Genomic DNA, 13,951 nt, shown 5'->3' with positions numbered 1-13,951 from the left:
ATTTTGCATGCATCGTAGTGCCCACCATGTGCTCTTAGCCTAGATTTCAGGCTGCTAAACTAATTAATATATATCTCAAGGAGTGTGAGACTGCTTTCTGCATAAACTCTGTCTGGTCTAGGGGTCGGGGGGGTTTTCGTGAAATTGAACTGCAAATGCCTGATGTGGAGAATGAAAAAGATGTGTTCGGTTTCTTTTCTGTGTTCTGATATGCTAAGATTTTATCAATAATATTGTTTTCCTGTAAAAATATCTGCCTCAGAGAAAATCTGCTGTGTAGCTGTCAGGATTACAGCTCTCAGAATATGCCTGCAATGATTCCGTTAAATTGATAAAAACAGAACACTGCTATGTAGAAGGATTGCTGAAAAGAATATTCCGAGGCCCTTTCATGTGTAACAGCACTTGTATGGCAGTACGTTTATTGTGCTATAAATTCCATCACTGATTTTGGCCATTTCAAATTGATTCTGCAGTAACTGTAAGTAATGAACCTTACTGACAGAGCCAAGGGGAAAAAAAAAAAGAAAAAACAAGCCAATAAAATTGTGGCTGTAGGAATACAAATTGTAGAGTTCGTTTAGCCTCCGTTTTTATCAGATCATGCAGCGAATACCCCTCAAAGCCAGAAAATATATCCAGCAAAATATACAGTGCCGTAGCACTGGCTTGCTTTAAATTTAGCAGCTAAACCAGACAGTCAAGTCTTCGAAGAAGCACTTTTGTACGAAGCGTCCTGTGGATTTCACCTGAGATTTAAGGAAGGTGCTCAGTGTAAGTGGGTGACAAAACAGGAGAAATTATAATAAAAGCTACTTAAATGGGATAACAAGCCAAATCCTGAGCTGTTTTACATGGTCTAAGCAATACCAGGCATCACTGAATTTCATAGGGGCATAGACTGGTGTGCAGTGAGGCTACTAATGACTCACCAGGTCAAAATATACGTCTCCAAAACTTACATATGTTCCTAGCCTATTTCCCTTCCTTTACTGAAAAGTTCTGCCAAGTTAGCAAGAACGATGTGATATATTTTCTCCAGGTATCTTTAACAATCCTGTAGATTTTAATAGGGGGTTTATATGCTTACCAAAGATTTCCATAGGATGGTTTTTAAACCCTTCAAAAAGATCCTGTTTTCTTTTCACATGAGTTCTGTAGACTTCGGTTACACTCTCTAGGAACGCACTGATCTTAATTTGTTCAGTACTGTATACATTTCTCACAATCTTATCGGTTGATACCAAGATCATTTAGACTTATTTTGCAAATAGACCACGGACATAATCCCAGTAAATCAGAGGGTGGGTCACAGAGTTAAAGCATATATTAATGTACGTGTATGTTCTACCCTTAGTTGTTACATGAAGAGCTAACTTCAGGTTTTAACTCAAACGCTGAAAAGACTGATGTTTTCTTCTGCACAGTTTTCCCAGCATTACAGGAGAGAGAAAGGAGAGCATGTTTTATTTTCTGTGCAAAAATAAATAAATGTCTGTGTTGGGTTCCTACAAGCCCAGCAGCACTTCCATACATCACCGCTTGCACACTCATGTATCTTACAGTCTGCACGGAGTGCTGAACCCATTCTGTGTGTCCTCTTGTACTGAACTCTGCGGAGTTATCTGAAACTCCGCATTGTCTGTGAGAGACATTAAGCACTCGTTTTAAGATGAAAATGCTTGGATCTATTCTAGCCTTATATAGGCCACAAAGAAATTCAATGTCTAAGGCATACTCCTTCCTCTCTCTCTCTGGAAAAAAATCTTATTTTGTCAATTTGTCCGGTTTACAGCAACAGCACAGAGCAAAAAAGGCACTGAAGCTGAAGCTTTCAATTAAACACCAAATATGGTGAAAGCCATAATAAAATGCTGAGAGTTAGAAACACTATTTTTTCTCTCACTCTCTGCTGTTTTCTGTTGCAATGAGGAACACAGTGAGCGAGTCTGAAGTCTTGTGAATAGCCCCTGGTAACCAAGAGCAAAGAAACCTTGCTCATTATCTCTACTCCCCCTCTGAATAAACATTTCAGCCATCATAAATGAGTGTGACATGAAGGACAAATGAACGGCTCTCATTCCAGATGAGACACACTTGACAGCTGAGCAACCTGAAGGTTGTTGTGAAGGTGCAGATCGTGTGACCGCTCAATGACGGGGCAGGTGTACCATTTATTTCAATATGACCTGGGATGCATCGTGCTCTAAACGAGAGATTCCCAGCTTTGCAGAGGATAAGTCCTAGGTGTTCAAACTGACTTTTGCTTAGGAGTGCAGACAGAGCTGTCCTAATTTTTTATTAGTTTTTTTATTAAATTACATAGAAAAACATAGTCAAATATAAGGAAAGGTTTAGTGTGGATTGACAGGTGGCATGCAATACCCCTACTGTATCTCGTTTATAACTATGATTGATGTGGAAGTAATTTCTTGGTAACCTGTTTTTTAAAAAAAAAAAACAAACCTATTCCAGGTGGTGGGTTAGTAAAAGAAAATTAATCTCTGCATGTTAAACTTGCCAACTTTTGAATTAATTGCATGAGTATGACAATCAATTAATAAACGTTAAGCAAACAACAGAAAATCAGTGAATTAAAAATTACTAAATTGATTCCAATGCAGATAAAGCAAGAGGCTGCCATAATTCTTCAGTGGAGATTCAAGAACACGAATCTCGTCTCATCAGTTCTTGCTCCCCATTTATCCACATCTGGCATTTAAAACAATGCAGGTTTATTATGATTTTTACAAATAAATTGCTATCTATAATCTAGCTTGCTACATTAAGTGGATTATAGAAACAAATCATGAAGAGTAGTCCATTTGTAGCTGTCAAGGAGAAGGTCAGAGCTTTGCAAAGACCATCCATCTCCAAGTGGAATAAAAGCTTTTTCTTCAAAGAGGAATCACACACTTTGTTTGGGAAGACTTCAGCTTGTAATGACAGTGCAGTTTCTTGAAATACCTACAAAAACCCAGCTCTCCACAAAATTATCATGATTTTAGTGCACAGATCTTTTGAAAAAATTAGGGTGCTCTGCCATGAAAGAAACCTCATCACTGAATATCCCTGGGCAAACTTGATTTGATTGAAAATATTTTCACGTTCCTCAGAAGTTTCTGGAGAGGCTTAGGATGGCACTGGAGGCTTCCAAGTCACGTGTCCATGGAAGGAGCTTGAGTCTCTCTTCCAAACATTTATGACCCATTGCTATTACCACCAGTGTACACACAGTTTGTATGTCTCTTATTAACCGATCAGTATTATTTCATTGCGTTGCACAGAATTGTGCAAAATCATTCAGTATACTCATTCTCACTTTTTGCAGAAAGTCATAGAGAGACTTGTGTCAGGAAGGCCGTACCCTAATAGGTGCGTTCCTTTCATATCCAGTAATATACAGTGCTTAGTGTAAACAGTAGGCAACACCTTCCTTGTGTCTTAGCACAAGGCGGCTCATAACCTAGAACACTTCTACTGAAACTGAGTAAAACATCTTGAGTAAATACAACGTGTCAAGGAAAAGTCAAAGACTTTTGCAGAGCTTTCTCAGGCAAACGTGTCTACAGGGGATTTCCATTTGATACGGAGTAGCTGCATTTCCGGCATGGGAACCGGTATCACCCCTGACCAAAACTCTGTAAGAATGATGTGAGCTGCCGGTGGAGGAGGAGGATCCTCTCAGGGATAAGTAAGTGCTTTGAGAACAAACAAGAAGAATGGTCAGTTTTCTCAATTTAAGTGGTCACTGCTGCTTTTTTGCAGAGACTGTTGTTCCTGGGGCCTTTGGTTGTCAACATATTCAGAAATTAAATGGAAATCAAGGTGAACAGGAAAGTTATGGTGCTTATTGGATTGTAAAAATGGAAGCCTAATGTGAACAGGAGCACAAGAACTTTGTGATTCTGTGTGAAGGGGCAATAAAATAGCAGATAAAATTCAGTTCAGCAAATGTAAGGTAATAACCCTGGGAAAAAACAATCCTGGCTGTATATATACAACGAAGAGCTCTGAACCAGCTGTCCCTGCTGAGAGGGGGTACCTTGGAGCTATAAAGGGAGGTTTGTGAAAGGAACAGCTTGGTGCTTCAGTAGTGGTCAGAACACAGAAAGAGTACTAAGAAATTATTAGGAAAGAAATTAAAAATCAAACAGAAAATGTCATGGTACCGCTGTATAAATCAATACTTTTCCTTTATGTTATCCCACCTCATCTCAAACTTGAAGACTGTAGAACAGCAAAAAAGTGACAACTCTGATCAACATTGTGGAACAGCTGAAATATACCAAGGAGATTCAGCTTGGAAGAAAGATGTTTATGGAGGCACATGATAGGAAACATCAGTGTACGGAGAAGGCCACTGGGGTATGATTTTCTGCAGCCTCTCAGCATGTAGGGTGGGGAACAAAATTATAGTAGTACATGGCAAATTCAGAACGAGCGAAAGGAGGTACTTACCGATTCCAGAGGTCAACAGTGAGACTCATTGACACAGGGCACTATGAATGCCAAAACTTCCCAAAGAAAATGCCTGTGCCTCAGGACGTGCTGGGAGAACCTTGCCTGGTCTGATACTCTCCCTTAGTCAGCCTGAGTGCCACACTGAGGAAGCTGATCGAGACAGGCCTTTGGGCTGACCTGCCACAGCTGCTCCTAAGGACAGCAAGTTGCTTCTCTGGAAGGGCTGTCATAGTGTGCCCTAGTCTTCTCCTACAGCCAGTCTCTGTAAAGCCTCTTCAGGGCTTGGGGCTTGCAGTTTGAATGCCAGCTACTTTCTCTGTCAGGACTGTGTGAGACCCGAGTACAGTCAGGGAACTACCGAGGCTGGACGTCGGCACATGCCAGAAGACTCATTTCCCGTCCTATGATCGTTCCCTTTTTTCCATCTGGGTGTGGAGGCATTACCAGCCACCCGCAGCAGCTTTTCTGAAATTCACAGTCGTGTTTGTCATAAAATCAGCTCATATAGTTTGCTGTATGATTTTCCCTTCTAAACTGAAAATTTGTAGCTTAGGTTCATGTAAGTGTCCTTGATGGGAGGAAGGTGAAAGCATATTAATAATTATGAAAAAATAACCCTTTTTGCCCATCTCCACCTTTGCTTTGGTCACAGTTGTGGTGTTCTGCAGGAACGCTCACACATTCTGTTGTCCAAGATCATTCGCAGTCGTGCTAGGGGAAACCATGCAAGCATGAAACTAAACAGAATGGTTGCTGCTCTGTAGAAGAGCCTGTACTAGACACCATTAGCACCAGCAGAGGAACCTTGGTATTAATGACATTCAAACAGAAGTTCTCAGTATTTATCATAGTGTGTCCCTGCTTCTCTGTGAGAAAAACCTCAGATCTTTCCACCCATTTAGCCACAAAATAAGCAAGAGTGAATATAACTTTTCTTGTTTAACTTCAGAATGAATTTTGAGGTTGCAGCTCCAGGTGGAGAGCTTGAGTAGAACATAAACGTTACTGTCTTAATGAAGGCTACGCTGGGGAATCCATTTCTGCCTTTACAGACAACAGCATTTTCTACATTCTTTTCTCTGTGTGGGGGGAAAATGCATTAATATCAGATGTTTTGTTTTATCTAGTCCTTGCTCACTGTGCAGAGAATCACCTAAGGTAATTGCTGGACTGCTAAGAACTACATCAAATAAAACAGTGGGGTAAAAAAAAAAAACAACAAAACCCAACCTTTATTTCTCCCTTCGAAGACAGAAATAAAGACGCTACATCTGAAGAATACTTATTATTGGTTGTCTTTAGTGCAACAAGATTTGGTTGCCCTGGCATACAGGATTCGGGGTCACTCTTTTAAAAAAAGTTTCCACCCTTTCTGTGGTAGAATGATGTAGCCGGTTGCCACCACCCCCTGATATTCTGATAAACTGCATTGGAACTGATGCAACACAATTCCTTTTTCAGGTCTAATTTTTACTGCTGTCAGGAGCACCAGAATTCTGGAATAGGGAGCTCCGAGAGAGTTTGCTCATGGGCAGGGATGACAATTCCTTTATTAGAACCCTGCACACTTCAATAGCTAAATGCTTTCAACTCCCTTTAAATAGTATTAAGGAAAAAACATCCTCAAGGCATTATTTTTAAAGGGGACTTCAAACATTCCTTGAGGGAAAAAAGAAATGCAACACATTTGAACACCAAGGGATTTGCAGTTAAAGTGGAGCTATCATTTGAGTTTCAGGGTTAAATAAGTATTGGCCATAAATCAGAGGTGCAGACTACCAAAAATTCTGAGGCATTCCATATTCTTAGCTTAGAACAGCAGTAGCTGGATTCAATAATAGATCATTAAGAAATAAGTTTTTAATTTATTTTATTTAGAAATAAGTTTTTAACCATGTTTCATTTTTTCATCCGAATTCAACATACAAAATCCATTCTAACATTTGCTATAAGCATAAGAAAATCCTAGGTTCTTAATCTTTTTTGCTATATACACTTAATTCTGCAGTAACTCAGTATTAGATATTTTAGAGTTTATATCTAAAAGCAGCTGTGAAGCAAGCAGATATGCAAGGGTAAATCTGCTCATCTTGAATCCTGCTGCAAATGGTCTGCTCTAGAGGTCATATCAAAGATATTCTTTTTCCAGCTTAAACCTGTCTTTTCCAAATAGATCTCAACCTGATCTCATTTAATGTATTGATGTCTGGTTTCTTAGTCATTATATTTGCTGTATTACATATCAAAAGGACTCTTGAGAAATTCCCCCGAATTGATAATTCTAATTTCTTATGTATAGCTACTCTATATTCACTCTGAGGACAGCTGTATTGTATGCTAAACCACGAATTATAAAAATTGATCCCTTTGTATGTAGGTCTGTATTAAATTGAGATACTTTATTTTTTCCTGTTTGTTGCCACACATGGGTTCCTGGTGTCAGTTTGTATTTGGCTGTTTGAGCATATTAAAGTTTCGCTAGTGCTTATGATGTTCTTGCCAAGAGCTCTCTTGCAGCAATCTGCACTAGAACAGTCTTTGTGCCAATTACTTCAAAAAGTAGTCTGTTATAAAACCCATTTTTATGGCTACTTTTTCAGGTTGCAGTGTGGTGATTTCATTTAGTTTCTTCTTTTTCTGTTTTTTTAATGCTGGTCTTCTTCAAATGCTTGTAAGTTTTGGATTATGAAAAAATAATGCGGTGTTGATAGAGTTGTTAATAAGGCATCTTAAAAAGGAAAAGGGTTCAAAGGTATTAAAATAAAACCTGGCAGGTTGAATTACTAACACTGCATGTATTTAAAGGATACTATTTAATAGTAGAATTTTTGGAGCGCTTATTGTGGGGGCTGGTTATGCAAACGGAAACCTTTGTTGCATAAAGTAAAATAAATGAAAGATTATAGTGTGCAATGACTCAACACAATATTTCTTGAGCTTATATTAGGAGGCTGATTTCAGGAGTGTCAGCTCTACAACATCTTTTATTTAGAGAAAACCAGCTTGCTAATCGCAATTAATAAAAAAATCACAACATGGGAAAGGAAGGCATGATAACATATTTTACTATACAAATATACTTTTGAACGGAGGGTCTTGATCATGCGGCTTTTACTACCGCAGTGAATGCCAATGCCAAACTGGTCCTCAGAATTCTGACATGAGAGCCATCACGGTGATAAAGATGTGTATGTGTCCATACACAGTGCAGGACACTCTGCTGTGCTGTACTAAACAAAAACTGCTGATCTATGACTCCAAATAATAAAATGGAAGCGCTGCTATGTTACATAATGAAAAAGCAGTTATAAATTGAGGGTCTAATAATGTTAATCTAAAGGATCTAAAAAAGTTGATAGCAAGTATATTTTTAGTACTTATTCTTGAGCAACCTTTGCTCTACTGTTCATTTCCCAGGCTATTAAGATTCGATAACTCTTGAAAAAGAACCTATTGTACACTCTTGAAAACGCTTGCTTTTTTTTTTTTTTTCATTATTTAAGCTTTAGGAATTGTTTATCATGTAGCATTCTTCTTTTACTCCCTCCACAGGGAAGCTGTAGTTTATTCTTTAGATAACCCTAACCTAGCCACATCCAGAGCAGGGAGCTTCATTGGAGAGTTGTAACATGGACAATGTCAGGTGCTTGTTTTGTCTTCACTCTCGGGGAGAGTTAGAAAGCTGCCCCCATTCCCTTCCCTTTAGTTTATTATCCAGGTGGGAGATAAGAGGTTGTGCATCCTGAGGTTGAGGAACAAGCAGCTTTTTGAGTGAGCGCTCAAAACACTGACTTTTATTCATAAGAGCAGCTGTTCCCTGTGGTGTAGTTAAATGAATGTGACTGTACCTATTGTGCTTGCTGCTGGACTCAACATTCCTCATATGCAATAAATAATATTCTACTCAGGTCATTTTAGGGATTGAGCAAGAGCTATGAACTGAGCCTGCCAAGCCAGGGTGTTTTTCATGTGATGCTCAACTTTAAGTACCCAATGAGTTTGAGGTCTCATAAGGATACTTTTTTTAAACCCCTTAGGATTAGACTAAATTCTGCCTCCGACTTTTAAGCAGCAAAATAGCTTTTGAATCTTATTATTTGGAGAGTGATATCAGAGGAAAGATGGGAAAAACCTAGAGCATCTCCAAAAACTAGTATTGACTTTTTAACAATAAAATACGTCCTGAGACCAAATATGCTGTTTAAATGTAAATACCATTTCCATTTTCAGATTGTCTTTTGCAGGTGTATTTGAGGGGATTTGAAATGCACTTGTAGCTGGAAAAGAGGCTATTGACCTGAAACTATGTATGTGTTAGGAATAACGTTCACCCGCCTTGAAATCTGACTTGTATTCTTTGAATGGGCACTCAAGACTGCAACTCTTAACAGTGGTTCAGATAGCGTTCAGCGCAAAACCGAATTAAGGCCGACTGCATTTTACTCACAGAACTGTTTCTCGGGAGTCATAGATTACTGACTAGTCTTTTATCCAGCATGGTTCAAAATGACTCACTGATACCTGCTATAACTACTAGTTTCCTTTGTTCTGGTGCGGATTTGATATGAGAGGATGAGGTTTGTATGTCTTTTATGAGATGGACTATTGTAGTCAGGAGAAAAATCCAAACAGCTTTTTCAGCATACAGGTACTTTTTCAAGGCTAAAATTCAATCAGCAAACTTCTGAATCAAATAAGAGTTGAGAACAGTTACTGTAAGTAGACTTGATATTCTGTTACGCTGTCTGAGAGAAAAGATATGTGATGCTTATGAAGTTTGAGATGGGTGGTGTTAAGAAGGGAAAAGATGGATATTTTATAGATTAAAAGAAATAGTAAATCTAACATTGATACAACAGGACCATACAGCTGGAAACTTTACCTTCCACAAGTTCATTGTCTGAGGGGTGATTGATAAGGTTTCCAGACATGCAGTAATCCCTAAGAGTGGCCGCTGGGCACGTGCAAAATGCTTTACATGGCTCGTGCTGCAAGTCTACTGTCTTCTGAGTGTTGAGCTAACTTTTCACACGATGGAGAATTGATCTGTGTGTGTACAGCGAGTTGGATGTGTGTGGAACACATCAAACTTGCTGCACGTGTGGGATGATCCAACATACTGCAGCTGTAGCAGCTCACTCTCCTTTTCAACACCAAAATGCCGTGCTCCATGGCACCTCCTGTTAGGAACATTGCAGTGTTTCTAGAAATGCAGTAAGTCTGAGAAAGGAATATGCAAGTGTTACTGGAACCACAAATAGAACTGCCTTAAACTGCCTGCTAGACCTCTCAGATCCAACTGCTGCTGAATTACAAGTATAGGCAAGTGACGTATTTTTCTAAGGGTTTCCTGAAGACTCGGAGAGCAGGCTTTGGTTTCAATGAGGAGGGGGCTGTGGAACTCCAGAAATAAATGGCTTCACACCATAAGAAAATAAAATAGAAATGTTTTAGTGACTACAGTGTGATACAGGGCGTAAAGAAGAGAAATGCGATAAATAGAGAAACCTGTACCGAAAAGTAGGTTGATGTGCATGGATATATTTTGACGTCAACAAAGCAGAACCTTTAAGATATTGCTGTGTGAACCCCAGATGTGACAGTGGACTCCGAAAGTCCAGAAGAAGGCTCATTTCCAAACATTCAGTGCTTAGAAATCACCTGAAACCATGTAAGAACCCTTTACCTTGTGGAGTGTTAAAACATTTGCCGCACTAGCATCGCAGGCAGTGTTTGAGATGCATGTCCACCTATCTGCGGGTGAAGGGAAGTGTAAGGATATGTCTGTAGTTTGTAAGATATTTCTTCAGCCAGTTTTAGCAGTTCAAATTAATTGTATTTTAAGGATTTAGGTGTTGGTTTTGGAGTATAAAATCATATCTTTGAGAGACCAAATGAAATCTATATATCCTTGTGAATCACATTTTTTTCTGTGAAGGGAGATAAATGTATCTGTGAGTTGTTCATAATACAGCTAAATAAATATCTAGGTTCACAAATGAAATTGGGATGTATTCCTACATGACTGTCTTCTCTAAATATGGGTCTTAGCAAGAATTTTAAGACAACAAATTTAATATCTCATTAAGAGAAGTGAGGTGGAGGGAGCACTTCTGCCAGTGCTGTGGTTTCAGTCCCATAATCAATTGGCATAGTGATTTAGACAGAGAACAAAGAAATAGTTTAGAAATCTCTTTCTAATGGAAGTTTAGGTTTTGAAGAACACAGAAGCATCTGAAAGGTGAAATTCACAGATTGTTCATGCTTGCAGGTTTTTATAGCCTCTGGTAATGCATGTCCTTACTCTGACATCACATGTGTATGAAAAAATGGACATAATATTTAACGATGTCTTTTGACAAAGAAAATATTTCCATTTCCAGAGGTGATATTTAGCTTTAAAGGATGATGAGCAGGTTCCAGATGTGTTTTTCAATTGCTGAGCTTTTCTTTCCTGAAATATTGACAGAGGGAAGGTTTTATCAAGGTCTCTCTGATGTGCTTGTTTATAATGAGTAGACATTAGTAGAGCACATCTAAGTGCTTATCGCTAACAGATGACTAAAGAGAGCATATGGCAGGGAAAAGAAATATATATTTGTCCAAGCAATGTGGCTTGTTAACACTCCCACACTCGTAAACTGTGTTTACATGTACTTACAATAATTTGCAAATCCCTTTTCTAATCAGCTAAAAATAAAAGCCAAATAATGATTTTTTTTTTCCCAATATTGGAGTGTCAGGGAAAGTTGATTTAGAATTCTTTTAAAGCAATTAAACAGTACAGAAGATTTTTATAGTATTCCCTTTGCTTCAGCATGACATCTACATCTTTAGAGCAGCGTATGTGTTACTTCCATTTCACCATGTTAAAAATGTTATCATTACAGAATGCTTTTTAGTTCTCCCACCTGCCCATCCAAGCATAACTGTTCTACAGGTAGGTTACCCTGTGAGCAGTAACGCAGGTCAGAATGAGCTGTGGCAAATCCTGGTCTAGATCAGGTCACAAGATTTCTTTTGACTGTAAACTTTCTCTCTGCTTCTATAGGATGAAATCAAACAAGTTACAACTGTTGGTAAACAGTTTGTAAGCAAAAAGGCCTCTGAACTGTTAACCCAGTCGAGCTCCCATTAGAGTTAAAAAGGACTCTGGCTACTAATGTCATTTAGGAGGTAGATGGAGAAACGCCGGTGAAATCTGTACAGCTCTTGAGATACAAATGTGATGATCCCTGTGATCAGGTGTACACCCACCCACCCTTTATAATGGACAGAACACGGGGTCGCTGTCTTCTCTTGCTGCGACACGTAAACGTGCCAGTCTATTCGTATAGCAGTATCAGAAAGAAGGCAGTTAGCCTTTAAAGATGGGTTGGGACCGTGGCACACTTTTCGGAAGAAACCTCGTGTAAAAAAAACCACGCAGAAGAGCTGCATTTACTTTTGATTTTCTGAATATTCCTATCAAATTTTTATTAAATATTTACATCTGGGTCCAAGTATTGTCCTTCATAAAACAGTTTATTCTTGCAATTTAGCTTCATTAAAGTCATAATATTGCTTTAGGATATGATAGACTAGTGCTGTGGGATCGAATTATAAAGAGATTAATTTTAGCTACCGGAGATAATTGACCCTATAATTCCTATCACCCCTAATCCCAGTTCAAATGAACCAATGTTAAAAGTGGCAATACTCACAATGTAGACAAGGTCACGACAGCTAGAATTGTTTTTTACTACCAATTAGATTTCCCACTTGGTGCATTTGACTAATGTTGTCATAGAAAGGGATTTCAGGCATGGAAATACAGGTCCTTTAGAGGCGCACAGGCACTGGAACTGATGGGCAGTTTGCTGTACATTTCCCAGTGTACAGAATCAGAATGCAATTGAGTGCTGACCGCTAAAATTCGAATTCACGTGGGGATTTAGAATATGTTTTGATCCATGGTAAAGCTAGGAACAAGCTAGATAATTTGAATCTGGAAGCAAACTCTCTTGAAATTCAGCAATGTTAATATATGGTGGGTCTAGCAGGTTTGGAACTGTCTCTTGGGGTAAAACTGCATCTGAAGTCTATTTCAGATGAGGAATCAGGAAAAAAGTGAGGTACTGACTGCCTAGAGAGTTGCTCAAAAACAAATCATGTTGATATTTAGCTGCAAATGACATGGAGGTTTCAAAAAATACAAGGAAGAGATAAATGGATTTTAAGTATGATATATCTTAAAAACTCCCTCAAGTCATAGTGCCAACTTCAAACATATTAGCATAAGGACTCCTGTGGAAAAACAACAGAGCAACAATACTTTTGCATAGCACGTTCAGTATAAGATTATTTTTCATGTTTGGAATCAGATTATTTTTCACATTATTGCTAGTTATCCATCAGCATTTTTCCAAACATTTACAGATTTGAGGTTTTGCAGTAAGCTGAAACTGCATGATAAAAAGAGACAGATAATGATAAAAAGCAGATGTATATGCAAGTCTAGCTAGAAGGAGCAAAATATACTATTACTGCCCCTCCTGTGAAGTTAATCCTATTTCTTTCAGCTATTTCTTCATTAGTTAATGAGGTCTTGAGAAAAAAAAAAATAAGGTGTGTTTGAAATGGTGGGTTTGCATCCTTGCCGTTAGGAACTTTTTCAAATATTCATTGAATAGTTTGCCCTCAGATGGTGCATTAAGTGTGAGTTTAGACAATAATTACTTCAAAGGTGGGTGGTCAGAAATCTGCCACCAAGATTGACAAACACGGCAGCTAATCACTGTCCTCATTCAGATTCACCACCCTGGCTGGAGTCAAAGTGTAAAATCCTGGAGACAGGAGATATTTTAACGATTAGGTTAAAAGAAAGAAACATACTTCAAGGCTTAGATCACATATCTGCTAGCATGAATTAGATTTGAATTTGGATGCCCTTTGTGGTTTGCAGTCTTCTTAATGAAAGATTTTCTTCTCTCTCACTTTCTATTAACAATCAGTCTCAGATCAGAAGCAAAGTGTTTGGCTGTTGTATTTGTGAGATGAGTATCAGTGGACTTACAGGTACATTCCATCTCTGTCACCTTCTCCGGTGTACCTGGTACCAACCAACATATTTGTTATCTCTGTGTAGTGAGTTTGGGATCACAGGGAAAGGGCCCCCATCTCCTGGAAGCCTCCTCTTTGTGGTGATGTTGTAACACACTCTGAGGATGAAAAGCTGGGAGAGCCACAGCTGCCAGTTCTTATGGCTCTCTTATCCATGAGTGCAGGAACTGCAGTTCCATTTTCAGTTTGGTATCTGTGCTGTATTTATGTTCTTTAACTGAAAAATACCAACCTTTTTATTTATCCACAGAACTCCTGAAGGAGTGAAACTCGAAGTGGTGGGTTATTCTCTCCCAGAGTTTCAACTTACCCCTTTTGAGGCATTCCTAGAATTTCACTCTCCAAGGATACAGTTGGATCTCTGGGCATATTCTGGTGTTATCTT

General features: G+C 38.7%; 1 protein-coding gene across 1 annotated transcript in view; it reads left to right on the top strand.

Annotated features, from left to right (window-relative positions):
- The window catches only part of NPAS3 (neuronal PAS domain protein 3), a gene marked incomplete at its 5' end in the record, with an annotated part of 100,713 nt that overhangs the window by 54,620 nt on the left and 32,142 nt on the right, over positions 1–13,951 (top strand). The window lies entirely within an intron of this gene.

This window comes from Buceros rhinoceros, unplaced genomic scaffold (genome assembly GCF_000710305.1).
Source record: "Buceros rhinoceros silvestris isolate BGI_N320 unplaced genomic scaffold, ASM71030v1 scaffold2855, whole genome shotgun sequence".
NCBI classification, from domain to species: Eukaryota; Metazoa; Chordata; class Aves; order Bucerotiformes; family Bucerotidae; genus Buceros; species Buceros rhinoceros.
This window is presented reverse-complemented; position numbering and strand designations above follow the sequence as displayed.